We start from the raw sequence: 26759 nt of genomic DNA on the forward strand, positions 1-26759 counted from the left end.
CGGATGATCAAACCATCTCACCAGAGGAGTAAAGCAGTGCATTGTGAGAGGAGAGCTGCCTGTTGGCTCAGGACTGCTCACCTCTCACCCAGACTGTGTGCTCAGCTCAGGTTTAGGTGCGTGTTGGCAGTGAGTGGTGAGCACTGAGGGCCAACCCTTAAAGGAAGAGCCCTTCCCTGTCACCTGCCCTCAACCTGTAATGGTTATGGCAAAGTGATTTAGGGAGGGAGCCAGGGAATGGCAAGAAGGCAGCAGATTGGCATGTGCAATGAGTGCACTGCTATCATCCTTCTGTTGCATGCAGGGCCATGGGACCAAATGAGCGTTGGGTTTTATTGCCTCAAATCCCCATAAGAAGCCTCATTTCCCTCAGGTGGATTATCCAGGACTCCTTCCTAGGTGTGATTAAGGAGGCTTGGCATTAACATGGATGAAAATCACCTTGTCCCTTGCAGAGCTGCTCCACAGAGGCTTTTTGGGGACAGTGCCACATCTCTGTGTCCCCGTGTCCTGAGCAGAACGGGTGGGGAGTCACATTTTCTAAACGACAGATACAAAATAAAGCAACTTTTCCAATATGTTGTGTATGAGCCAGGATCAGGGAACGTATTAGTCATCCTCAGCGTATGCTATGTTTTATTTTAAAGTTCCTGTAGCATCAGCTTAAGGCAGCCGTCCTTCTGGATATGAGACAGAATATAGTAGCTGCTTAATGCCAAGCACAGGCACAAATGTAAGGCACCAGATCAGAGAAATGCATTTAATATCTCAATAAGATGGTGTGCACGCTGCTGAGAGGTCGGGCAGGACAGGCTGTTCTCCCGAGGTGCTGCTACAGAGCTGGTGCTTCGTGCCTGAGCCCCAAAAGCTTTCTGACCTTGAATCCTTTGGTCTCAGCAGCTCGGATCTGCAAGGATGTTTTCTTACAGATGAATCTGTGGGTTGCTTAGTGCTTTGCACAAGATGCTAAGTGGATCAGACGTATTCCTTGCCATCTCCTGCAAATGTTTCACCAAAAGTGCATCCATCCTCAAGATGTTAATTCACCTACTTTACTTCCCCTCCATAAATATTCCCTCTTTGTTTCATTCTTCCCTTATTTATCAGTTTCACATGATCTGTTCCAGGCTTGACCCATCCTTCCATTGCGGAGCAGTTGGTTTCAAATCTTTTGGAGCCAACCTGTGCTTTTTTGCCTCTACCAAGGAGGGTGATTATAAAGAAATTCAAGTACTCCTACACAAGTTGAACTTGCTGTATCTCTTTTCGCTCCATCTTCCTCTCAGTTTTTTTCTTTGAGCTCTTCCCTTTCTCAATGCTATTTTCAGCACTTGCTTTTTTTTGTTTCCCACTGTACATCCTTCTTCCAGCCCTATTTCTGCCTTTCTCCTATTGCTGCCTTGCTCACAGCACCCAGGACCAGCTCTGCTCCTTCCCCTGCTGCTGGCCAGAACCTTATTCCCTGGCTTTCAGAGACCAGGAAAGCTACATTTCATGCTTCCATCACACCTGCTGCCCATCTTTAAGGACCAAAGTGATGAACCTGCTGGAGGCTCTAGGAGCTGTGCTCTCTCTGTGTTGTGGCTTTGGTTTCTTGGGGATGCAGGGAGAACGTTGTGGCTCTGCCTTGGCTCTTCCACGGTTAAACATAGATGGAATGTGCAGTTTTGGGTGAGCTCCTGTTTGTAGAATGAATTCTCTTTGTGAACAAGTCTTAAGATCGTTTTATATGTAATTTCAGCAGTGAATTTGCATGGAAAATCCTGGAATTTCATAGGACTAAGTGCACCTCTGCTGTGGCCAGCGTTTGTTCTCATCACGCGCACCCATGTATTCGACCAACAGCAAAGAGGTGGGAGCTCAGCATCCCACGCACAGACTGGGCACTGTACTGCCTTGCTAGGATGTGTCTGGGAGAACCATGCTGTCAGGCAGCTTGTACTCCTCAAGGAGCAAATAAAAATACCCACTGGCCTTGTCCTGAGGGTTGCCATGGTGGTTGTGAGCAGTGAAAATGAGCTCTGAAGGTCATGCTGGCCAGCACAGCTTCAAGAGTGCTGTGATTCCTCCCTGTCTCTGTGTCACCTTCATCAATCCACTCTGGGGTTTTGGGGGCACTGGGACCATTCTGAAATCTTACATCATGAAACTGTAGATTGGTATCGACCTGATTTGAAAGCGAGGTCCTCGATGGTATCATGGGCTTGTAGGGGAATGTTGCCTGTTTACTGTGCATTAGCATCTTCATGATGAAATCTGATAGTGGTAGGGGTCAATATGTGTCCTTCTGTTTCACAGCCACATCTCTGTGCTCTTATGGAGCCCACTGCTTGGCTCATTGGGGTCGTTGACTGCAACTAGTAGGGAAAGCAATACCAAGATATAAGGGTTAAGAACAACTAATGCTGACTGACATCCCCGAAGCAGCGTCATGTAAAATGAGTACTTCAAAGGGAAGGCAGAGGTGCTCTCTGTGGGGAACTGCTCTGTTCTTTTTTTCTCTGTTATCAGGAAAAAAAACCACATACGGTTGCAATGTAATGGTCACAGCCCTGAAGCTTCCTTTCATTTGTCCCGTCCCATGTGTGCAAATCTGCACATGAGCAAGAAGAACCCATAGTGGTGTAGTAGGGTATCTTAACACTGAGAAAGATGCTCTTGGTGCTGTTGTGACCCAGGCTGCTCTGGACTTTGGTCTGGTCTGATTCAGACAGGAATCTCCTCCACCTTAAATCACTGCTCTGTGAGTCGGAGTGAATTCCTGTCCTACAGTCCCTCCTGCCTAACACAGTGTGTATAAGTGGGGGGACTGCATGAAGACTGACCACTGAGCTCCTGGAGAGCCGTAGGGTTGGGAGGGGAGAAACTGTTGTCTCCACACTGTGGGGCTGCTTATGGGATTTTAGGTAGGCAGGAGGGAGGTGGGGACATACATTGAACCTCAGCCTGTCTGGTGAGAGATTTTTTTCCCAGTGCTGAGGGAAAACAGAGAATCCCTGGGTCTGCTTTATCAGACTTGAACATGATTACTAATGAGGGGGAAAAAAAATTATGCAACCTTTTGCAACCCATTGCATTCCTCGCTCCCTGCTCTCCTCCCACTGCTGCTGGGATCTGCGGTCGGTTCCTCTGGGTGATCTCACTCCATTTCTATGACCGGCCACAGAAACTGCAGCTCCCACCCCCCGCTGACACACACCTCCCGGAAAATCCCTGGCACAACAATGCAGGAGTTTTATTACCCTGGAGAAAGCCCTCTCTGTTCAACAAGCGGCGTTTCTCAGTGTGTAACCCCAAACCCCTGCGCCGAACCCGGTTCGTTCAGGGGATTTCCTCTGCTGCTTAGATGAGTTCTAAGAATTCATTGTGTTTATTTTGCGAGAGTCATTTATCCCAAAGACATCAATTTGAGCGCACACATTAGCAGCAGAGGAGGAGTCTGTCGTTATCTCGTCCAGCTGCGCTGTGCATCAGCAGTGCACGGTCCTCCTTTGCTTACCTGCTCCAGTCTTATGGGGGAATGCACTTCATGTCCCCAGGGTGGTGCTTGACATATGACATGAAACAGTCATATTTCACAACGTAATCATTTCTTGGGTGAAAGTAAAGAATTCCTGAATTTTTCATTTTAAATAGAAAGTGAAAGGGGTTTTCCTGCTGCTCCGCGGGGGAGGGTGGGATTGGTATGAATGCTTTTCCGCTGGGGTCAGAGGTGCCAGACTGACCTCTCACTGTTAATCTGAGCATCTTGTGGTCGGTTGCTGGATTTTCCCTGCTTCCAGGAGTGCTGAGCAGGCATTGCTCAGCCCTGTGGCTGCACAGCCCCATGGAAAATGTGGTCCTACGTGTGTCAAGCTGCACTCTTTAAAACTTTTAAAGCCCAGACATCAGCTTGTGCACAGGTATTTATCCTCCTTTTGTAAAGGATCTTTAAGCAGATGTCTGAATTTTCAACACATCAGACTTGATGACAAATAGAGAGCTTTCATGCCGTGAGGTTTGAGGCCTACAGCCCTATTGCTCAGACAGCACTGAGAGTGCTCAGCCACCATGGGTTGGGCATGATGGGGAGGGCATTCCCTGATTTTGCCATATGAAAATGAGACATCACATAAAATGATGGCAGTCCTCCAAGAATCCTCTCCAAAGGAGCCTCCCCGGATGGGACATCCATGCTCATAGGGTTTGGGAGCAGCCCGTGGGGTTGGGGTGCTCCCACTGGACAGGAGCTGGGCTCATGGTTCTACTGGGGAAGGACAAGCCTCGTCCCAGTAAAAGAATGTAAGATCCCATTGAGCACCATACGTTTACACTCTGTTTTTTTCTTTTCATAGCACAGGCAAAGCACATTTTCTGCTTAAAAAGCTAACAATCCCAAGAAGACAAGACACAGGGTGGCAATTTAAGGAAGGACGGATTTATGAATGTTACCGCTGCTGACAAGATGAAAGGAGAGATGGTTTGAAGAGCCAGGTTGCAGGCAGTGAGGAAGGCTGCTTGAAGGCTGCATGCAGGAATAGCAGCAATGAAAAATGGCAACTAGAGAAAAAATATTTTCAAAAAGAAAGGAGTGTGTTCTTTTTGCTTGGAAAATCTTTGCATTCTCGCTCCGGAGGCTATATGGAGAGAAGGTTCCACTCAACCTGAAGCAAATGATTTCCCCACCCCACCCCATAGTATGTCTTTAAGAAAATTTGGATTTTTACAACTTTTTAATTCTGGTCTTGCTTAAGCAACATTTCTGCCTGATAACTCAGGTTGTTGCCAAGAAACGGAAAAATCAGTTGTTTTTGGAGGTCTGCTCAGGAAATCCTTTCTTGGAACGGGAGCTGCGAGGTACACAGCAGGAAACGGAGCGTGGAAGAGGAGAAAAGCACAGAGCTGGGCAGAGCAAAGCAAAGGTGCCACTCACTTGGCTTCAACCCCAGGGACCTCAGTCTGTCCATGTGTGGGATGAGGCTGGGAGAGCTGACATGGTTCCTTTTGGAGGGAAGGTGTGGGGCTGCTCTGAAGTGGCTCCAGCTCTCAAACCCACTGCTCACAGATGGTGTCGCATGCCAGGAGCTCTTGTATCAGTAACCTGGCATAATTGAGCAGTAACCTTGGGTTGTTAACCCGAAAACAGGTTATTAATGTCTGTTGGGAGCAGCTTCTGGTTGTGTAAGCAATGCTGAAGCATCATGCAAGATCCCAAATGGGCCTCTGGGACAGAGCCCAGAGCTTGAAGCACTTTGTATTTCCTTGCTTTTATGACAGTGTTTACACCCTGTGAGTTGATAGCCACCATAAATGCTCCTCAAGGCTCTGTGCAACGTGAATCAGCATCATTCACATCCAGTCTGTTCTTTACTACCTCCTCATGGATGTGCAATGGAATTCCTCCTCATGGAATGCAGAAAAGCATTACATCCTTTACGTTTTGGCCAACTAAGCACAGACCCACTCTCAGTTCCCATCCCAGCCCTGGATGAAGGAATACTCACAAGCACATGGAGTGCTCACACCAGGCACAGTGCTGCCCTTCCCTTCCCTTGGCTCCTGGTGGCAGGACGTCCCTGCATGCCACCAGCTCTCCTTCAGCACCAGCTGTGTTTGCACTGAGCAGTTCCTGAACACACTGTTCCCTGAGCGTATCCTGCAGACAGCATGGTGGTTGGAGCAGATATGTGTGGCTGCGAGATGCGGGCTGTGCACCCCTCCTATGCCTGTGACTCACTGTGGCTCTGGGATAAGTCGTTCTGCTCCCTGTGCTCCCATTCCCTTCCTTGGGAGAGGGGACACCAACTCATGTGGTGCTAAGCTTGCTTATCTGCTCTCTTCAAAATAGCTTAATATTCCTCGATGGGAATTGTTAACGTTTTACCCCATTTCCTGCCCTGAATATCTTGTTGCTTCACTTGACAATTGGATTCGTTCTGCAGCTTATGCCTGTTTTCCCAGGAAATTAGACAAACACAGAAGGATTCAGTCTGGGTTGTTGTCTGGCTTTCTTTATTATTTTTCCTAAATTATTTTCTGTACAGCCAGCCCACTTTCTTAACACATCCTTCTGGCAGGCGCTCATAATGCTGCTTGATGCTAATTTCCCACAGACAGTTATTAAGAAATATTATCTCAGCTTCCCGTGTGACTGTGTGTGGGATGCACACCTTTCTGCACTGTGCTCTGTCCTGAGTAAAGATGCCTGTGAGCATCCATCCAGCCTGCCTGTTGGCTTCCTAAGTGCAGTGCACTTGGAGTGGGGCAGAGACCTTGGGTGCACAGCATCCCCCATGGGGTTTTCCCAGCCCATTATTCTGTTCACTGTGACGTTTAACCTCCTTTGTGTTACACAAGGACAAGACTTCCCATTTGCTGTCATCTCAAATGAGGAAAAGTATAAAGTTAAATGATATTAAGCAAGAAAATGTCACTGATGCCATGCAGAGGTGCCTGGTGATGGCCAACCTGCCTTGCTGGCATCACATTGCACCTTCATTTGGGGAACGGAGTGCTCCAGCTCCCAGGTTTGTCAGTCTCCCACTATAGCACTGAATTAAAAGTCTACTATTAGTTGCATATGTTCTAGCAGTTGCTTGGCTTATGCCACTTGGTAGGTCCAAGGTTAGGTCCAGCAAGATAACCAGGAGCAGAGACTAACAAGTGAGTGGGTTACTGGGGTGGGAAACAGCACCATTTTCTTTCCTTCTTCAGTGGAAAGACAAGTTCAGGTCACTGCAAGCAAAAAGACAGGATGGGAGCACTGCGTTGCTTGGGCTTCTCTTCTCTGCCCTGCCAAAGGCTTGTGAACTTGGAGATCTGCACTCTCTCCCTGTCCCCATCCTCCTTCTGCAGAAGAGCAGACAAGGAGGGATGACGGTGTTGGGTGTTTTTGTTCCAGACCTCATATCTCTCCATGGGGTTGTCCAGACCAATCCACGCACCTGAGGCGAAGCCTCTAACCTATGTGACACTGAAGTCCAGGAAAATGATTTGCAATCATGGGGAAAATGAATGGTTACCTGTGCACTGGTTGCATTTGGCACAACAGAGTTACCAAGCAGAACTGAAAAACAGCGTTTATAGAATCACAGAATCGTTATGGTTGGAAAAGACCTCTAAGATCACCACTTCCAACCCCAAGCCACCTGACCATGCCCACTGAGCAGATCCCTCAGTGCCACATCTCCACGGCTCTGGAGCACCTCCAAGGACGGTGACCCGACCACTCCCTGGGCAGCTGTGCCACTGCATCACTGCTCTTTCTGAGAATAAATTGTTCCTAATATCCAACCTGACCATCTCTTGGTGTTGACCTCTCATCCTATCACTGTTATCTAGGAGAAGAGACCAGCCTCCACCTTGCTACAATTTCTTTTGAGATCGTTCTTCCCATCTGAGGCAAAAAGGGCCGCCTGGGGCTGCAGGACCAGGGCTGCTGGCAGAGCAATGTGAGAGGTCAGGGAAATTGTGATATCCAGGAGCAGAGGTAGGGATAGAAACATTCCACAGTGCCTTGGTCAGATGGGTGAGGGAAAGCCAGTAGAAAGGAAGGGTGAAAAGAAGGAAAGGCGGTTTTGGCAGATGAGTTGGAACAGAGAAAGTAGAAATTGGTTAAAAAGAAAGAGACTGTGATTATCCAAGCAGGAGGGGGTCAGGCTGGAAGGTCTGAGCATTCTCAGTAAAGGGAGAGGGTGTGGGATGGGATGAAGAGAAAAAAGGTCCGAGCTGATGTCAGGAAAGTGAAGAGAAAAAGTGAATGAAAGTCAGAGATGTTCTCAGGACTCAGGAAAAAATACAATAGGAATTGACATGAACAGGTACTGAGTTAACATGACTCATATGTGTATTTCTCCAACATTGCACATGCTCTCAGTTTCATAAGAGCAAGCATTTTTTTTCTTTTTTTCTTTTTTTTCATTTGAATAAAAGGCAATTGGGTGCTTTCCTTGGTGGAAGTTTTGAAAATGATAGCCTAAAAGAATCTGTGTGGAGTCCTGATGTGAGGCTGTGCTCTCCTGGGCTGCCCTTCTGCGCCTCGGACTCACAGCCATGACACAACGTCTTACTGTGAGCCGCTGTCTGACATGGCCAAGTGTCTGGAATAATAAAGTCTCCGTGTGAGAGGGCTGCATATGGGCTTGTGGCAAACGTCAAGACTGTGGGCTTTGCACTTTATTGATTCAGTGACACAATCTCTCCAATTAATTCAGCGGAAAATTTGAGAAGGCAAACGTTTTTACCAGCTTTACTTAGGATTATCCAGTTCTTAGCATCTGCACATCTAGGCAGCCTGTCCTATACAACACTGTAAATAGACACCCTTTAATAGATTCCAAGTACTGTGCAATCAATTAGAAACCCAGTGTTCAAATAGACAGACCCAGACCTGACTGCCTATTGCACAATCCTTATCCCAGTAGGTAAATGGCAGGAAGATGACTCTGAGAATATAATTCTGGCTGTTTAGGACTTCCTTTGCTGACCCTTCCTAATGATGAAAACATTACTTTTGAGCAGATAGATCTCTTCTCAGGGCAGATGTTAATCTGATTCCCGCTCATCTGTTTCTTTTATTGTTTTGTTTTTGTTTTTAAACTCATCCCAAATGTTGTAGTTGATTTTCAGCTGTCTTTAGTGTCAATCAGAGAATCCCAGTGATGGCAGACGGATGTGAAATTCTTGGGACTGTTCTGCATGATGGTGGAGGAATGGTAGAGGCCTGACAGTAAAATGTGCCTGAATTATATTGCACCTTCTCAACCTGTTTTCTGCTATTCAAAAGTTACGCTTGGCTTTCAGATTTAGCTTGTTTTTGAGGAGGAGTTCACTATGGACATAGGCACACATATCTCAAACGTGGAGCTGATCTGAGCCCAATGATCTCTGGGTCACAAAGTGCTGGGAGGCAGCTGTCAGCCCAGCTCAAGTTCTTCAGGATGGAGAAGAAGGAAAAAGCTGTGACTGCAAACTGCAAGTGCTTAAAGTCATTTCCCTGACCTGAAAGACCTGCTGCTGCTCAGGCATTTATGCAAAATAAACTGAGTGAGAAAGGAGGGTAGGATGGGCTGTCACCCTTTAAAAACATGTGAGAAATCCTAGCATATGTATGGAAAAATGTGAATCCAGACTGACTGTAACTGTGTGCTTCTTTGTGAGCAGACTCTTGTGACCTAAGGAGATGTTTTTGCTGCTCTGTTTTGCTGTTTATTCTAGGCTAGAAATAAGACTGAAGAATAGCAAGCTTTATGTAGATTGGAAACTGGAGAGCTCCAGTGTGGGGTAACAAGAAATACTTTGCCTAGTTCTTCTGATGATGTTCACCTGAGAGCTCTGCATGGTGGTTGGGCTTCCTAGAGGTTCATGTGTTTTTGATTGCTTGTGTCTTTGTGTTTCTAACTGTCATTCTGTACATGGTATGTCAAAAATGAGGGGGGTCATCAGGTGTGAGAAGCTAATTTCATAGAATCATAGAATCATAAAGGTTGGAAAAGACTTCTAAGATCATCAAGACCAACTGTCAATCCATCACCATCAAGTTGTTATAGTCCTTCCTATTTGTTGGTTGCCTTTGTTTCTTGGAAAGCCTGAGCACAACTGAGCTGGTTTGGGTATCTCTTGGTAGGCTTATGCATAGTAGTGGTGTTTTCAAAGAGTGAGTGTTTCTCACAGATGTTTTAGTGGTTTTTCATGTTTGTGAGTATCTTGCTATTCTTATTCAAAGAAACCATTTAATTGCAGAACTGAGATTCAACTCTCTGCATTTCAGTCCCCTTACAAGACCAAAGAGTGCTTTCAAACATCAGGTTCTCTGCAAAGCATTGGGCTAAGTATGCCAGAGCAGCCTGTTTTTTGATAAAATGAGAACCTATCCCAAATATGAATGGAGCAAAAGCCTTTGGTACAGAAAATAAATCCCTCTTGATGGCAGGAGAGCTGTGGTGGGACCAGGGACCTGCAGGCTGCAGGTGTTTGGGGTTGGCAGTGGGGAGAGACATTGTATGGCATGAAGTCCATGTGTTGCAGCTACATAAAAATGGGACATCAGGAGTTTAGGATAAGGATTGATCAACTTTTCACAATTGAAAAAAATGAGGGATGTTTGGCATGGTGGTGTAGAATGGGAGAAGGGATTTCTTTTTCATTTGGCTTTGGTATGCCCTTGGTTTGTGGATATTTTCCTTTTTGTCCCCAAAAGGCTATAATGTTAGAACCATAGTGAGATCTGTGTGTGTGGGAATATAGGACATCAGTACAAAAAAAAGGCTAATTAGTTTATTTACCCAGACAACCAATGGGCTGATGTTTTAGAGTGGAAGTGTGCTGGTTTTACCACAGAGTATTATTTATAACAGTAATTTATTAGGAATTCAGCTCTTCCTACCTTGCATCTTGAGCTCAATTTATTGAGCTGAAAGCTGAGCACAGGGCTTAATCTTCAGAGGTGCTGAGCAATGGGCAGGGCTGATTGCAGATGCTCCAACTGTGGGTATTTATGCCTTTGCAAATTGGATCTTCATGGAGATGTCACCAAATGGGCTTAATAAACTTACAGCAACCAAGAGTGAGAGCTGTGTCCCTGCTGCACGATCCCACTGTTGAAGCTGATGGTAAATTAAGAAAGTGCTAATACATGGTGAAGGGCACTTGCAGGAGGCAGCAGCCTGCGGAAATAGAGGAGCTCTGGGAGCCGCCAGTCCTGCCCTGTGCTTGAGCCATAGGTCTGTGAACGTTTACAGTTTTGCAGCTTGACTTCTTTAGCAGAGAAAGCCGCAGCGATTTCTGATACCGCACCGCCGGTCCCTGGTGCACGGCTGTTTTGCAGTGTGTAAATCTCCGAGGCACCTCGGCATAAAGCACGCACGAACCTCTCTGCTAAAGCTGACGGAGGTTTTATGCCTTGCAGTGAAGAGCAGTGATTTAAAATAGCTCCTAGCTCTGCCCCCGCTTTGAAAGGGGCCTTCGCGGTCCTCCTCTGGAGAGCAGAGGCCGTGTCAGCAGTAACAGCAGCCGGTTATTTTTGCACAGTCCCCACAGCCTTCCTGCCATCCCTTCTGAAGTGTCACCAGCACTGCCGAGGTCACATCTGGAGCAGCGGGTTCGCGAACCCTGCCTGGAATGGGACGGCTCTGCGCTCCTCCGCAGATGGCCCCATGCAGGGAAGTCCCGGCTGGATGGCGATCCCAGGGGGGCTGGTGGCTGTGGGCAGCTTCCTGCCATGCTGTGTTTATCCAAGAAAGGGGAAGGCGAGTGGTTTCAAGGAGTCGTCGCCTTGGATTCTTGCGGGCTTTGGTGTCGCCTCGGATTCAGACGGCAGCACGTCTTCCTATAGTCCCGGCTGGAAGCAATCCCACCCGCCCCATGTGAAGACGTGGGGGTGAGAGACCCCCGGGGAGCCCCTGCGTGTCCTTGGGAAAAGTGCCACAGCTGCAGAAAAAACACAAACGGTTGTTGCTGTGACTTTCTGGAGAGAAACGGGAACGTATTTTGGTCTCAGCAGAAGTGAGCGTGATATACTGGCACTTTTGACATGCAGACATGCAAAACAGACAGAGAAAAAGTTCTAGGCAACAATTTATGTGGTTTTTTACTTTTTTTTTTTTTTTTTGGAAGGAAAATATCCTGAAATGTTGGTGCAGAGAGGGATTTCCTGAGGTATGTGAAGAATGGTCTTTGCTCCCTGGATATAGCACTCTGTGAGCAGACTGGATCTTATCTGCCATCCACCCTCACTGCTGATCATGTCCAGATCCCTTCCAAGTGGGAACTCCTCTTGAAGGAGACAACGGAGATGTCTTTCCATTCCCTGGGTTCTTGTACTGTTGGAAAAAACTACACTGTGCTGCAAGTTGTCCATCCTCAGCACCATGGCATGATTGCAGTCAACACCATTTCTGCTGTTATCTGGCGGAGCTCAGTCTGTGTAGGGCTTTTCTTTACTCTTAGCATTTTGCCAACTCTTCTTGCAGAATGGCTCCAAAGTACAACCTTTCCTGCCCATATACAGAAGTAAAATTCACCAGCTGCTCATCCAGCTCCTCTGCAGTCCTGTTCTGCGTGCTCACAGTATCGGTCTGGGTCTGTCTCTGTTTTAGAAAATTGGAAAGAAAAAGTAATTTCCTTGTGCTGTGTCTACATAGAGCCCTCTTTGCATCCGTTTTTGATGACAAAATCTCCCTTCCTGCTCTGAATGGTGATATTATTCTCCCCATGTATTATTTCTACAACCTTTCTTCCCTGCTGGAAAGAGCTCTCTGAAAACATCTGCTGACCTTCTTCCTCTTCCTTCAACTCACCTCTGCTCTGAGATGTCTGTCTGTAGAAATGATGGCAACATTTAGGCTGCGTGTCCCAGCACATCACACTGACCTACATCCTCCTGCTGTTCTCCCATACTATCCACCACTGCCCATCTGCTATCTCTTTGTATGTCCTTGGGGCAGGATCTTGGTAAATTAGCTTTTCACTCTGTGTTCACTGTCTGCACGGTAGACCTGTAGGCACTACGTTAAGATAAATAGTAGGGATTTGTCTTTGAAAAATATTACTCCTTCATGTATGCAAGGTGCTGTGCAGAAGGGGTCTGGCTTGCCTGCAGGAAGCTTGTTAGGGGGCCTAATGAGCACAGCCTACTCATGGTGCAGGAACACGAGCAAAAGCTCAGCTGCTTCTTGGAGCTGCTTTCAGTTGCTCCTGCTTCAGCCTGGAGATGCTCCAAGTGAAAGCCCCTGTAGGTCATCAGCAGGCAATGGTGCTCTCAGGGGCTCTTTTTAAATTTTTTTATCCTGGTTAAACATGCTCCTCCTCCCCCAAACCTTATGATCTTCCACCATTAGCACACGCGACCAATGGCACGTTCTCCTTCTGTGAGACTTCCATGGGACCCTTTCCAAGGAGGACTTCTTTCACAGCCCCTCTCAACCCACAGGGGAGCTGACCAGACCCGTCGCGTTTTCCATCAGTGACCTGGGAACCGCTCTCCTCCTTCCTCCCACCCCACCTCCTCCACGCTACCGACGCGTCTCCGTGCTGCGGATGGAGGGACCGCATCCCTGCCTTCCTCCTTTCCCAGCTGCATTGCTGTTGGGTCTCTGATCTCACCCACGAGCGTGGCAGGACGGCTGGGAACAGCTAGAGCCTCGTGGTCCCGCGGTCCTCGCAGGAACTTCTGCATCCTGGAGGAGCGGGAGCTTCCCGCGGGAGAACCCTTTGCACTGAGTGCTGTCCCGTGAGAACAGCACCGCTGCTGGGGTTTGCAGAGGCACGCAGCCGTTATCTGAAGCTGTAGAGCTGCATCTGTAGAATTGGTTCCTAAAATTAGCAGGCTGCTTTGGGACTGTGTGGCTGATGAATATTGAGGGACTTCTAGAAGGAATCACCCAGGGTGTGCACGCATACTCTTTAAGCTGCAGAAGAGTGTGCTCTTGGCACAATCGTATTTTTTCTTCTGATTATTATAATCATTATACACTGAAACTTTCTGTACAGCAGTCGTAAAACACACTGGCTAACAGCAGATGCCTGAGAGAGAAGGATTTTTGCTTCTTTTTTTTAAGTTCAGTTGCTGAAAAATGACTGGGGGAAAAAAAAAAAAGCATTATGGGTTTTCCAGATTTTTTCCTCTGTAATTGTGGTATCTAATGTGTTTTTTTGATTCCAGGCTAAAAGATGAGGGTTTTGAGCTGTAGGTCCTGCAAGCACAACTTTGGCTCTGCTCACCTCCTCACACATCATCATGGGTAACGAAGGCTCTGCCCCTGGTTACCCCTGCACTGCCCTGTTTCCTTCAATTGCTTTGCAAGGGCGAGCGGAGCTGCCTAAATTGTTGTGCTGATTATGTGCAAGAGAGAACAGGATCCAGCTCCCTCTCTCTGGGCTGCATTGGGTTTTTTTGCAGGGATAGGGAGAGAAGAAGGAGAAAATCACAACGTTGTGAAATTGCTGAGCTCAGTTTCTGACTCAGAATGTGCTCTGGGGAGGAGCAGTGGGATGGGAAGGGGAACTTTCAGAATCACTCCCCAGCTGTGATGAGAGCTCCTGGAGAGCTGCGGGCCACTGCAGAACACACAGAGGATGGTCCCCAGGGATTTCCAGCGATGTGCAGATGTGCGAATAGCAATCACCGCCCAGCTGGTAGGAATTCAACTCCTTGCAAATGATTTGCACTGCTCTGGACCCAGCTTCTGTCCTCCAAACAAAACCTCCACCTGACCCTGCTGCCAGCACTGACTTGAGGGTAGGTTGTGTTGGGCCCAAATTTTGGCTGCAGAAACACTAAAAAAGCCTTTTCCACCATTGTGTAGCTGGGTGTTCATAGATTCAGTGGGATGATGTCTCACTGCCCTTTGCCAGATGTTTCCCAACACAGGTCCTCCCTGCAAACAGTGACTCCTCATTATCATTAGAATTGAGGAGGGCTTAAACTCTGCTCCTGCTAATGTAGATGAGTGCCCAAGAGCCGAGATGCTTTGCTCCAGCTCATCTGGAACTTCTTACAGCTCTAGAATTGGTCTGAAAAGTCATAGGATAAAACTTTCTAATGCAGTTCCCGGAGTTTCTGCTGTCCAGTTGGATTGATGGTATCTCAGGTCTCCTTGGGACTAGTCCTAATTTCCTTGCTTGGCCTTGACAGGAGACAGGAAGCACAGGAAATGAGAAATAATTAAATCATTTCTTTAAAATTGTTTTGTCTTGGATCTAACTTGAAGGATGGGTAAAGGCTTGGGACGAGTCTGAGGCTCATGTTTCCTCAAAGAGTTTCTCTATCTCCTGGAACACTACAGAATTTCATTAATAATTATAACCCCTAGGTGTTGTGGAGCAGAACACGGGCTGACATGATGATCTGCTTGTAGGTGATAACCCAAGCCCAATCCATTCGATCCTCCAGGATGTTGAGATGTCATAATAACCTGAGTGGCTTTGGGTATTTTGTCAGTTGTAGTTATATTGGGAGGAGAGCGGAAATTCATCAACCATCAATACCCAGTGGTGATAAGGGCAAGAACTGACCGGAACGTGATACTGACTGAGTGCTTTTGTTATGGGGTTACTGTGGTTCTCAGATTGTCTTTACTATGTGTTTGTGTTCTGTTTTGTTGCCTTTGGGAAAGAAGGGACTAGGCAGCTGGACTTGCTTTTATTTACTATGCTTCACTGTAGCCAGAGGCTCTTTGGCTTCTATGCTATAGAAATAAATCTAGCTTATTATTATTATTTATTTTTACTGTTATTAAGAACTTTCACTGGGGAGGTGGACCTCACTCCAGGAAATGCCAGACTTGGTGGAACTGGTATATTCCACTGCTCCGATGGTTCCAGTCCCATCCATCTCTTTCTCCATCAGTCTCACCCATCGCTCTTTGACATGAGGGGACCATTTCTCCTGGAAAAACACCCTGCTGTTTCCAACCCGTTCCCTGGCTCCTGCTGGAGCTTCACATGGAGTTGGCAGAGGGGTTGTCTGGGCTTTCTTGCGAAGACATTTGGAAAGCAAGCGTTTGTCTTGAAGAAGTTATTCCATAATGTGCAGCATATCGGGTTCACTTCCAAGATTCTTTGAAATCAAGGCACTTCCTGTTATTTCAAAGTATAACCAGGCCGCCACTTGGATGAGGCTTGCATTATTGTTAATGGCAGCCAGTCTCAGACATTCAGATTTTATTGTGCCAACAGTTTATGGATGGGTATTCATGTCACTGGTGAAGAAGTGAATGAAACTCAATACTCCCCGCAGGGAGCTTGCTGGAGCTGCTGGAAGCCTTCCGCACTTGGAGGAGCAGTGTTTGGGTTTCTATTGCTAAGTAACAAAAGGACGAGGATAAAAACAGCTCCTGCACAGCACCCTCCTCCCAGATCTCCATACACCTACATGGAGAGCTGAGCTCTGAAGCCTCTTTATACAAACTGGAGGAGACTGAGTTTCTCTAGGAGAATTTATCCCATGTGTCACACTCAGAGGGTGGAGGCGGAAGAACTTGAGGGGAAGTTTTGTTTTCCTTCACCGTCCCTGTTGTTTGTAAGGACTCCTCCTGCAGTGCTCCCAAAATCTGTTACTGACTGAGTGGTGGGAACAAAGATGTGGGAAATCACTGTAATGGCATCCTTGCTTCAAAAGCTCTTTGGAAAATAAGCTTAGATGTAAGGAAGATGAACTGAAGTCCCCTGAGACAAGAAGAGGAAAACAACAGTGATGAAGCAGACGTCCAGCAGGGAACGGATTTATTCTGAGCCATTTTTGTTGCTTGTTTGTATGGTGAGGTCAGCCCCCCCCTTTTTTTTTTTTCCTTAATTTTTGTCTCTGCATATTTTACCTATAACATGATCAGCATTACCAAAATTGACTGATACTAAAGGGAAAGTGGAAGTAAGCAGCGATCCCTGTATTACATTGCAGCCTTCCTGATAGGAAGGAGTAACTTCTGCTTGCAGGTGGCTTCTCAAATCTGCTTGAGTGAATCAGTTGCACCAGACCATACCTTTTTTTTGTCTCACGAAACACCTTACAAGTTTAATTGAAGTAAGGATGGCTGAAAATTTCCTTTCTCTCACTTGGAATACTCAGGGAATTTTAGTAGGTGTCCTGGCCGTACAGTAAGTGAACAGGAAGATCCTGTAGGGCAGGACATCCATTGCCATCAGCACCAAGGACACCGGCAGTGAATAGGACTCGGCCAATGGAATTGTCTCCAAGTTGCCAATACTATTAAAATACCATGTTCTGTAGCTCTGACTGCAGTTCATTTGTCATCCGCTCTAATTCATGCCAAAAGTCTCTTTAATATTCATCTTAGTGATTAGAAATGTTCATAATGAGATGCAGTTATTGCTGTTAATAAATAATAATAATAATAATAAAGATTTTGGAATGTAATCAATCACATCTCTTCCAAAGCTTGTCAACGTAAAGAATGAGACCTAAAAGCTCATCATCTAAATTGTAGTCAGATGCATAAGACTTGTGGTTAATTAGGCAAACGTGTAAGGATGATGTACTAATGTCATAGAATTGTAGAATCATAGGATGGTTTGGGTTGGAAGGGACCCTTGAAAGCCATCTGGTCCAAATCCCCTGCGATGAACAGGGAGGGACACCTACAGCTCCATCAGGAGCTCAGAGCCCCATCCAGACTGACCTTGAATGAAGTATTTATGGCTAAGCATTTTTCATTTGTAATATAAAGATGGATTGAAAATAGTGCCGGCTATTGATGGATAAGTTTGGTCTGTTCAGTTCTTATAACTTCTGAGTATTTCTTGTTATTACTGTGATCTTTGCCATTTCTTTGGTATGCTCATGTTGCAGCTTGCTGCTCTCCAGTGATGTTGCAAGCAGGTTATTTCTAGGACATAACATAAGCTGAATTAACCGTGGATGTTGATCTGGGTCTCAGCTTTTTCTTGTCCCACTTAGTGAAGTGATTTTCTAATGCCCCAATGAGATCTGCAGCACTGCCCACCCCACCATGCTCCCACTGTGGAGGAGCAAATAATCACCCAAGGAACGGGGCACAGGGGATCCCGGCTCACAGCGCCTCGCTCCACAGCCACAGCAGAACAATGCAGCTAAATTTCCCTTGTGTGGTGTTTGTCTTAATTACTGTTTTTCATAATGTGCAGAAATCTGGCTTTTTTTTTTTTTTTTAACGCAATTGTGTTTTAGTCTACAAATGTGCCATGTAGCTTCTTTTCTTTTTTTTTTTCTCTCTTTATTTTTCCCCCCTTTCTCTTTATTTCTTAATGAAGAAGGAACCAAGCTCATTAGGTATTATCTTTATAAGTCATACCACAAAAGCAATTAGCTTTCACGCTGAGCATAAAATATATTTTCTGTGTTAAAGACCTTACAGTTGGCTGCTATGCTATAGATCCATTATAAAAGCAGTAGATCGCATTTTCTTTACCTGCTTGCCTACCCTTAATTCTGGTGACCATAGATGGAACAGCTCTATTTGAGGTCCAGTGACATTGAAAAGCAGAGGAAGTACTTGCAGAAGTTTAAGCAATTAATGGATGACACAAAATAAACACAGATGTGGACAGAAAAACATGAAAAAATTCCCACCCCAACCTTCCGTTAATCATAGAATCATAGAATAGCCTGGGTTGAAAAGGACCACAATGATCATCTAGTTTCAACCCCTTGCTATGTGCAGGGTCACCAATCACCAGACCAGGCTGCCCAGAGCCACATCCAGCCTGGCCTTGAATGCCTCCAAGGTGTTCTGTTAAGCATCAGTTGAGTTTGTCTCTCGAGGGATATGATGAAATTCCACTCCTTAATATTTTAAAACTAAACGATGTAGCAATGCAGAGTACTCAGGGGCAGCAGTGATTTTTTTGGTGTACTTGTACCCAGGCCCCATAGATGTGTTCCACTGACGTGTAGTTTGTAAGTGGGATATTTATTCATTCCTAATAGGCTGGCAGACAAGAAGAGAGATGTGGTGGCAGAAGAGAAAATGCATTTCTATAACATAGTTACATGGCTCAATGATTGCTCGTTTTGTCCAATGTCAGGAATAGTAATATTTTTTCACCTTGACCTATGTTGCATAACTGGGGGCAGCCTGATAGCAAGTCTCCTCTGCTGTGTCCCACTGACATGGTGTCTGGCAAAAAGGGGTCAAAAATGGAGCAAGCAGAGCACCGTGAACCCCTCAGAATGAACAGACACCACACAGAGAATGCGAGAAGGAAGCAGCCATGTCCAGCTGACAGGATATGATCTTCCAGCCCAGCCCATGGCTGAGACCCATGGGTGCTGAGCATCCTCTGTATATCCCAGTCAGACCAGGAGGGGATGGAAAACCAAAGAAAATTCGTCCAGAAATGGAATTACAGAATCATAGAATCATTTGGGTTGGAAAGGACCTTTGGAGGTCATCTTGTCCAGCTCTTGCAATGAACAGGAACATCTGCAGCCAGATCAAGTTGCTCAATCAGTGGTGTAGAAAAAAAATCTGCTTGAAATAAATGTGGAGGTACCAAAATATGATGGTATCCAGTGAAAAATGAGGTGTCACATACCTTCCATCAAAAGTGGATGGTTCTTTGCACAAACATGCAAAGACACACCGTCAAAATGCATTAATGTTTATATACCTCAGAAGCCAAATTCTCACAAAGAATTCTTTGAGTGTTTGCAAATGCGTTGAGATAAGCTCTAGAGTTTGGTGGCAGCTTCAAAATAGAGACCCTCTCTCAGGAGCCAATGACTATTCAAGAAGAGTGGTGGGAAGGATGTGTTACTACATGCTTATATTGGATGCATCCTTTCAACATACTCAGTACAGTTTTAAATAATCTGTGAGTTGTAATTTAATCCAATAGAATTCAAGAATTTAATGATCTGTTTAGGACTACTAAGTGGTACAGCATGACAAGCTTGAAAAAAATATGGGTACTGCAGGGACTGAGTTGGTGCTGAGAAATGAAGTCCTGGAGCAAGGCCATCAAACACAGCCCTTCCTCCTTGACATGGAAAGCGACAGAAGGACGAGAAGGCAGACTGTAATTAAAACAGCCATAGCACTGAGAATCACTCATAGCACTTAGGAAAATAGGGGCAGAAAGAGCTGCTTTGGGAACAAGGAGTATCTGTGTCAGTACTTAGAGGCAGAGTGGTTAATATCAGATTATCTGGACATTGATTGATTCTGATGGTGGTGGAGGAGTTAAAAATGGAATTGAGAGAGGTTATCTGCGGGGACTTCCAGGCTGGATTTTCTCTATGAATACTTTATGGATGGGCTGTATGAGTTGGTGGCGGTTGTTTTTTTCTAATTTGATGTTTTTTCTATTTGCATTTGATCTTCAGTAAGGAAAGGTGGTGTTGGAGCAACACTGTGTTTGTACCTCACCCCAACCTGCCCGACCGTGCTGAGACAACGCTCCAGCATTGCCATCATTCAGCATTAGGTCTTGGAGCGATGTATAGGAAAATCTTAGAAGTGGGCACATAGAAGTGGAAGGTGATTGTGGTGTTTTGTAGTGCTGCCATCATATCCTTGTAGTCATGAAACTAATTACTACTGTTATTTTAGTCTCTTTCATCTTTTGCTGTGGGTTGGGATGAGGTGCTCAGGTTCCATGTGCTCTGCAGTAGCCGTCTGACTTCTGCATGGCGTGTTCTGAAGATGGTCCACACATGGCCCAATCACTAAATAAGAAGTGAGAAACTATGGAAGTTGTTTCCCTCCCTCTGCTCTTAATGGGCTTTATTGGACTTACTGGAAAGGAAGCCCGGAAGGAACAGCTAATCCCATGCACGCAGTCAGTGCTATTCCACCTTTCTCCATGCTGGATGCCTAAAGATGGTCACTTTGCATGGATGATGCACACACCAAGCAGAGAATACTTTCACCTTGCAGTAAGGGCACTTTCATTTTTCAGTCTGGTTTCATTTCTAAATGTGTTTCAGTAATGAAAGGCCAGGTTGTCATCTTGTGTAAAGCAGTGCAGTATTATTTACATTGATTTTTTTTTTCCCCCTGAAATAGTTGTGTTTTTAGAGCAGCTTTGAATGACAATTAAGTGATTAGAGTGTAGAGAGGATGAAGCTGTATAACAGCAGATAGAACCATAATGAGTATAACTGTAATTTTACTTCTAATAGAGTAGAAAAGGTCTGATGCCAGAACCCAAAATTAAATCAAGCTTTCACTCAAGCATAACACTCAGAGGAGTAATAACACACTGCACCGTTTTTGCAGTTCTACATCCATATACAACATTTGCTGGTGTTGGGCTCTCACTGTGTTGGATTAATTGAACTGAAGGAGATCCCATGGGTGGTGCTGGCTGTACCGCACTGCCCAAAGATCTGTTCCAGGTTGGGGTGGTGGAGCTGCCCTCCTGGTGCAGACCAGCTCACAAGAGCACAGAACTTCTTGTTCCTTCTTAGACAAAATAGGCTCTGCAGGCTGAAGGATTTGCTTTTGCTGATGGAGAAATGCCTTTAAAAGGCATTCTGTGCTCGGTGTTTTTATGCTAGTAAAAGCTCCTTGTGTGGATTTGGGTTGTTCACGCATAGTTTTTGTGTTGCTTTCACTCTGGCTGTTTGTTGGCCCTTGGAGACCACTGTGTGTGTTACAGAGGTGTCAAAATATGTGTCAGCTCCTCCAGTGGATTTGCAGCAAGGAGCTGTACCCAGTGAGAGGTGCTGCAAAGCCTGAGCACATGGGAGGTGTTACACCACTTAAACCCATGCCATACTTCTGTGCAGGGTAAACCTACTTGGGAATGCTCCTCATCTTTTTTCATATCTAGCCTTTACATTTTCTGTTTTTTTTTTGTTTTCACTCTGTAGTTCATGGGATTCTTTGGGACTTTGATGAACTGGAAAGGTGGGCCCATGTGAACCTAATGAGGTTCAACAAAGCTAAGTGCAAGGTTTTGCACTTGGGTTGAGATAATCTCAGATATCTATACAGACTGGGAGAATTTCTTGAGAGCAGCCCTGCTGAGAAGGACCTGGAGGTCCTGAAAGATGAGGATGCCCCATCCCTGGAGGTGCTCAAGGCCAGGTTGGTAGGACCGTGGGCAATCTGATCTAGTACTTGACCTAGTGGTTGGCAGCCCTGCCAGCTGCAGGGCGGTTGGAACATGGTGATCCTTGGGGTCCCTTCCAACCCCAGCCCTTCTATGATTCTGTGATAACCATCCATGGTAAAGAAATGTCTCCCCATCCAGGCCATTGCACACATCTCTCCAGGTGATTAGCCCGTTCCTACCCCTTTCATTTATCTACAGTTTTGTATGTTGTTTGAAACATTCACTTTTTGCACATTTTCCTCCCAGGTTCATCTTTACATCAGCAGGGAGGTTACTTCCCTCTCATCTTTTTTTTTTTTTTTCTGGTTTGCTTTTGTCATTTCAATTGTGAAACACAAAAACCTGGACACAGAGTTCCGGATGTGGTCAGTTGTGGAGAGATTTCCTTTGACTCAATGTTCCTGCACTGACCTCCCCATGTCCTGGTGGTCTGGCTGCCATGTCACAGTGCAGAGCTATAGGAAGAGACTCCTGTGGCTTTTTTTTCCATGATATATGGGCTCTGCCAGTGTTCATTTTTGTAGGCAAACTGGAGGATCATTGATCTTCCTTTGGACAGTGCCCACCCATGGTGCTTGCATTGCTTCTGAAGCAGCTGACATGTCCCACACTGCCCAGTGCCACCAAGGTCGTGCAGACAGAGCTGTGATCACAAGGAGCACAGTGTGGGGATACACCCACTTTATTGTTTCCCATTCAAAGCAATGTGGAAAGTTGCCCTAGGTAAAAACCAAGCTGTGAGGACCCACCAGGGATGTTATAAAAAGCAGACAGGGTAACTTCAGCCGGAGCTGCCCTGTGTGATTTTTGCTGTCTTTATTTTCTTTTGCAGTGCCATAGAATTCCTACTCCTCCTATATCTATGCTCAGATTCCTGCAGGGAGGAAACGAGTGGTGTGCATTTATTTCTGAAGCTGTCTTTAGAGTTTCTCCTTGGATCCATATATGTTTTGCGGTCCTGGTGACCAGCATTGCTGAGGAGCTAATGGGCATTTTGCTTGGTAGGACAGCAGCCCTGACAAGGAGCTTCCATCCGAGTAGTCATGCTGTCCTGTGCTTGACGTGTGCTTGTATCCACATGAATTGTGTGCTGGTCCTTCGGTCAATCATAGAATCATAGAATCATTAAAGTTGGAAAAGATCTCTAAGATCATCAAGTCCAACCATCCACTGACCACCAATATTGCCTACTACACCGCGTCCCTAAGCACCACCAATGGCTAATCTTGGGGGTTTCCCTGCCTGGAAAGCTGGGGGTTCTTTGATCATTTTATTTCCCATACAGATTGGATGATAATAAGGAACACCTTCCTTTTTAGGAGCACTGCATATTGGTGAGACTGAAGGTCTTACATGAAAAATGCTTTGGAAAAGTATGGCCTTCAGTGACTTGACATTGAAATAACAATATCTGGTGCTCATCTAACTTAACCTATTCTGGACTCTAAGCAGGATTGGTCAGTGCTGGTAAATGTTAAAAACAGCAGCAAGATAACCATGACGAATACATCCCCTGATGAAGGCAAATGGAGATTCAGTCTCATAATAATGCATTTGTCTTCAGTGCTTTACAACTATTTCATAAAGACATGTGCTGATAAATGGCACACAGTTGTTGTGCTCCTCCAGGCCCTCATCACGGGTGATATGTGAATACAAAATTTCAGTAAGCCTGGTGCACAGAAGCAGATCACAGAGGTTTCTATGAAGAAGTTCCCACTTTATGTACTGAAATTAAATCTACAAAAATGAGTTAATGTCCCTTGTGTTTGTATCTGCATTCATTGCCTGGTCATGAGATATATTACAGAGTCTGGGGATTGGCAAGGGCTGTTTGTAAAAGATAATTAGTGGGAGATTTCTGTGCCAGATGCTCCCATATCCATACCCTGTCCTGCTGCATCGCTCTTCAGAAATTCCTGTTGGTCTTGGTGCAATATTCCCATCTCGTACATCAGGATACTAAAAGGTTTCTATCATGCTTTTAAAAACCTGGAAATGACATTGTCTAGTCTGGATTTTGTAAAGAAATACTTCTGTTTGTTCTGCTGTCTCTTGGCTTGAGTTAAGAGAGATTTCCTAGTAACTGTCTGGCTTTCAGGACACACCTGTGAAGGGTTCTCACCTCCCTCTATAGCAATGGGTAAGGATGAGTACTTGTGCTGCACGTGGAGATTTAGAGAGGGTATTGCTGGCATCACCATGGGAGAAGTGCTCTGATTGTCCAGTGGGGAGCTGTGATAAAGGCAATAAACGTCCTGGTAATTAGTGACATTATAATAGCTGTGCATTTATCAGCAATCTGTCACATTTTGCAGGTGGCGTAAGACATAAATTAGATCAGCTAATACCAGGGCAGACAGTCAGGGACTTCTGAAGGATTTAGCTGAGCCAGATGAGTGGGCAGCCTGATGACAGATAAAATGGGCCATCAATAAAAGCAGAGGCCTAACACCAAGGGCAACAACTGGAGCTGCTCGGGTCACTTGACTGAGAACTAATTGCAGCAGCTTGGGAAAGGATCGGATATCTGATTCCTGTTACGGTGTACCAGAGATCTGAAAAGCAAACATGGGAGTTGAACAAACATCCAAACCGGCTGAGGAAATACTTGTTCGCTCACTGCAAAATCAGCTGGGGGTGTTCTGTACCACTGAGCTTAAAATGTTGGATACTGGCAAAGTCGGGGTGCCTAAGTCTCACTGTCAAATAACATCAGTTATTTGCTGTGCTGAGGCAAAATGACATTGACAAAGGCCTTCCAGGGCAAGGAGAGCTCCTGGTGGCTGCAGGAAGCAGGAGTGATTCAGCCCAGCTGTGTCTGGAGCAATGGGTCCCCCCAGAACCTGCCAGCCACCAACACTTCCTTCCCCCTCTGTTCTCCAACCTTGGTCGTGTGGTTTTCAGCCACACGACGACTTTTGGATGTAGCTCACAGCACTGAGAAAGAAAAAAAATAGGAAAAAGAAGTGTCTGCGGCTAAAAAGGATAGCCAGATACTTGCAGCAGCAAATAGTAAAACCTAAAGCTCCTAAAACTTGCAAAGGAATAAATACGGGATGGTTTTAGGTTTCAGCTAAGTTCAAGGGAATGAGTTAAGACAAAGTTTGATGTAGTTTGGTGTTATCCCAACTGCTGACAGCCGCTGGGGCCGCCTGGTCTCTGGTATGGGAGGCAGTGCCATGGCTGTGCCAGCCCCCTTTGCGCTGAGAAGTGTCGGTAGTGGTTGCAGGAAGCTCAACACGTGTGCATTTGCTGGCAGAGCACAGCAAATAAGCTTTCAAAAAATGCACGAAATAACGGAATTTTCATCCTTTCATGTGTCTGTTTCAAAGAGCTATTTCCAAATTAGTCTCCGAGCTCGTAATGACCAGTTAGCCTCCTGGGTTTCAAATCATCTCAGCATTAGATTGGAGCCGTGGCACCATAGGAGGTTTAAGTTGCTAACTGCAGGATTATGAATTCCACAACGCTCTAGAAGAGAAGCACAGATTTGCTGACACAAACTCCAACTGTGAATATCAGAGGAATCCGGTTACAGCACACGCAATGTAGCAGGAAGGTCCCTTGTCCAGGGTAAATCTTCACGTGAAACGAGCTGTCATTGATTTGTCGTTCTGATGCAAATCATATGAGCGTATGAGATCCGCAGAGAAACCGGCTTCATATTGAAGCAATTATCTCCATAAACATACTACAGCCTCCAGTGCAGACAGATGGCGTTTGCAGCAGTCCCTGCGTTATGGCAGCCTCACCTGCCTTGTTTCTCCTCCTTTGGTTCGGTATTTCTTTGGATCACCTTTTCTTCTCTGCTTCTCTGCTCCATGAGATGTAGAAAAATGTCTGCACTGAAGGATGGCTCAGTCTCACACTGCGTCAGATAAACAGCAAGGCTAATTTCAGATTAAATCATGTGTTGCTTTTTATCCAGGGAAAGCCAGCCCTGATAGCTCTAATGAGGCCGACAGAGGGACTGCTGGACACAAAGGACTTACTTAGAGGTTTCCATGTGAGGGTGTAATTAAGAGTAGTGCAAGTACAAGGCTGATAAAGGTGCAATTTCATTTTTTAAATGGCAATGTGATTACCAGCACAGTGACAGAAACAAAGGAGGGGCAAGAGGAAGCCTGAAACACGAGTTGGAACAGGAGGATCAGGATTCCTGGGTCCCTTTTGTTGCTTTCCCATTAAATCACCGACTGAAAGAAGTAGAGCCATTGGCCACCCTTGGCCATTAATTACAGGTACCCTGAATGAAGTAGAGCCATTGGCCACCCTTGGCCATTAATTACAGGTACCCTGAATGAAGTAGAGCCATTGGCCACCCTTGGCCATTAATTACAGGTACCCTGAATGCAGGAGGGCCGTTGGCCACTCTTGGCCATTAATTACAAGTATCCTGAATGAAGTCAGGCCGTTGGACACTCTTGGCCATTAATTATGGGTATCCTTGTATCTGTAAGGTTAAATGGCAAGAGCTGGACAGGGCTGGAGGCTGTGTGTGCTCCTCAGACACCAGCTCAGTCCCTCCTGGCCAACTAACAAGAACCTTGCTATAAGGACTGTTTGGTGGAATAGAAGTTACCTCTGTGCTTACTAATGAATGAAATGAAATGGGGCCAAGGACACGTGCTTTCTTCCTGGGTAGGAGATGAAAAGGTTCATGCAGTGTGACCTTCTTGCTTTTAAATCCACACCTGTGGGTAACTGCAATGTAGTTTCTTGGATGCACCCTGTGAGGACCACGCTGCTGTCACCATCTCAGCTCAGCTGAGGGCCAGATTCATGATCTTTGCATATATGTTACTCCATTTTAAATGGTAGTTGGCTTTTTTTTTTTTTTTTTTACTTTATAAATGCTTTATTTTTTTAAGCTATACCTACATATTTAAGCACTTGAGCATATGCTATACTTTGTGCTGCTGTTCCTATTCAATTTCTCTCCAGAGCAGATGTGTTTTTCTCCCCATCCTGGTTTGGAATAGACTTTATCAAATGCTGGAGAGTGGCTGACATTGCTGCGTGTCTTTGGGTCCCCTGTTACAATGCTATGGAAAGTCTTATTTCTAAGTGTGCCTATTCAGGGCTTTTGGAGGACCAGACGTATTTCATATTGGATGGGAAAAAAAACAGTTACAAGAAGTACCACAGTTCAACAATTTGGCCTCTTTGGGAGTCAGCTTTGTGTTATGTTCTTCTTGTGCTACATGTAAGGAAATTACAGA

At 45.7% G+C, this 26759-nt stretch overlaps 1 protein-coding gene across 8 annotated transcripts in view; it reads left to right on the forward strand.

The window, feature by feature from the left end:
• The window catches only part of HIVEP3 (HIVEP zinc finger 3), a 217171-nt gene that overhangs the window by 167874 nt on the left and 22538 nt on the right, over positions 1-26759 (forward strand). The window lies entirely within an intron of this gene.

Source organism: Gallus gallus, chromosome 23 (assembly GCF_016699485.2).
Source record: "Gallus gallus isolate bGalGal1 chromosome 23, bGalGal1.mat.broiler.GRCg7b, whole genome shotgun sequence".
Taxonomy (NCBI): Eukaryota; Metazoa; Chordata; class Aves; order Galliformes; family Phasianidae; genus Gallus; species Gallus gallus.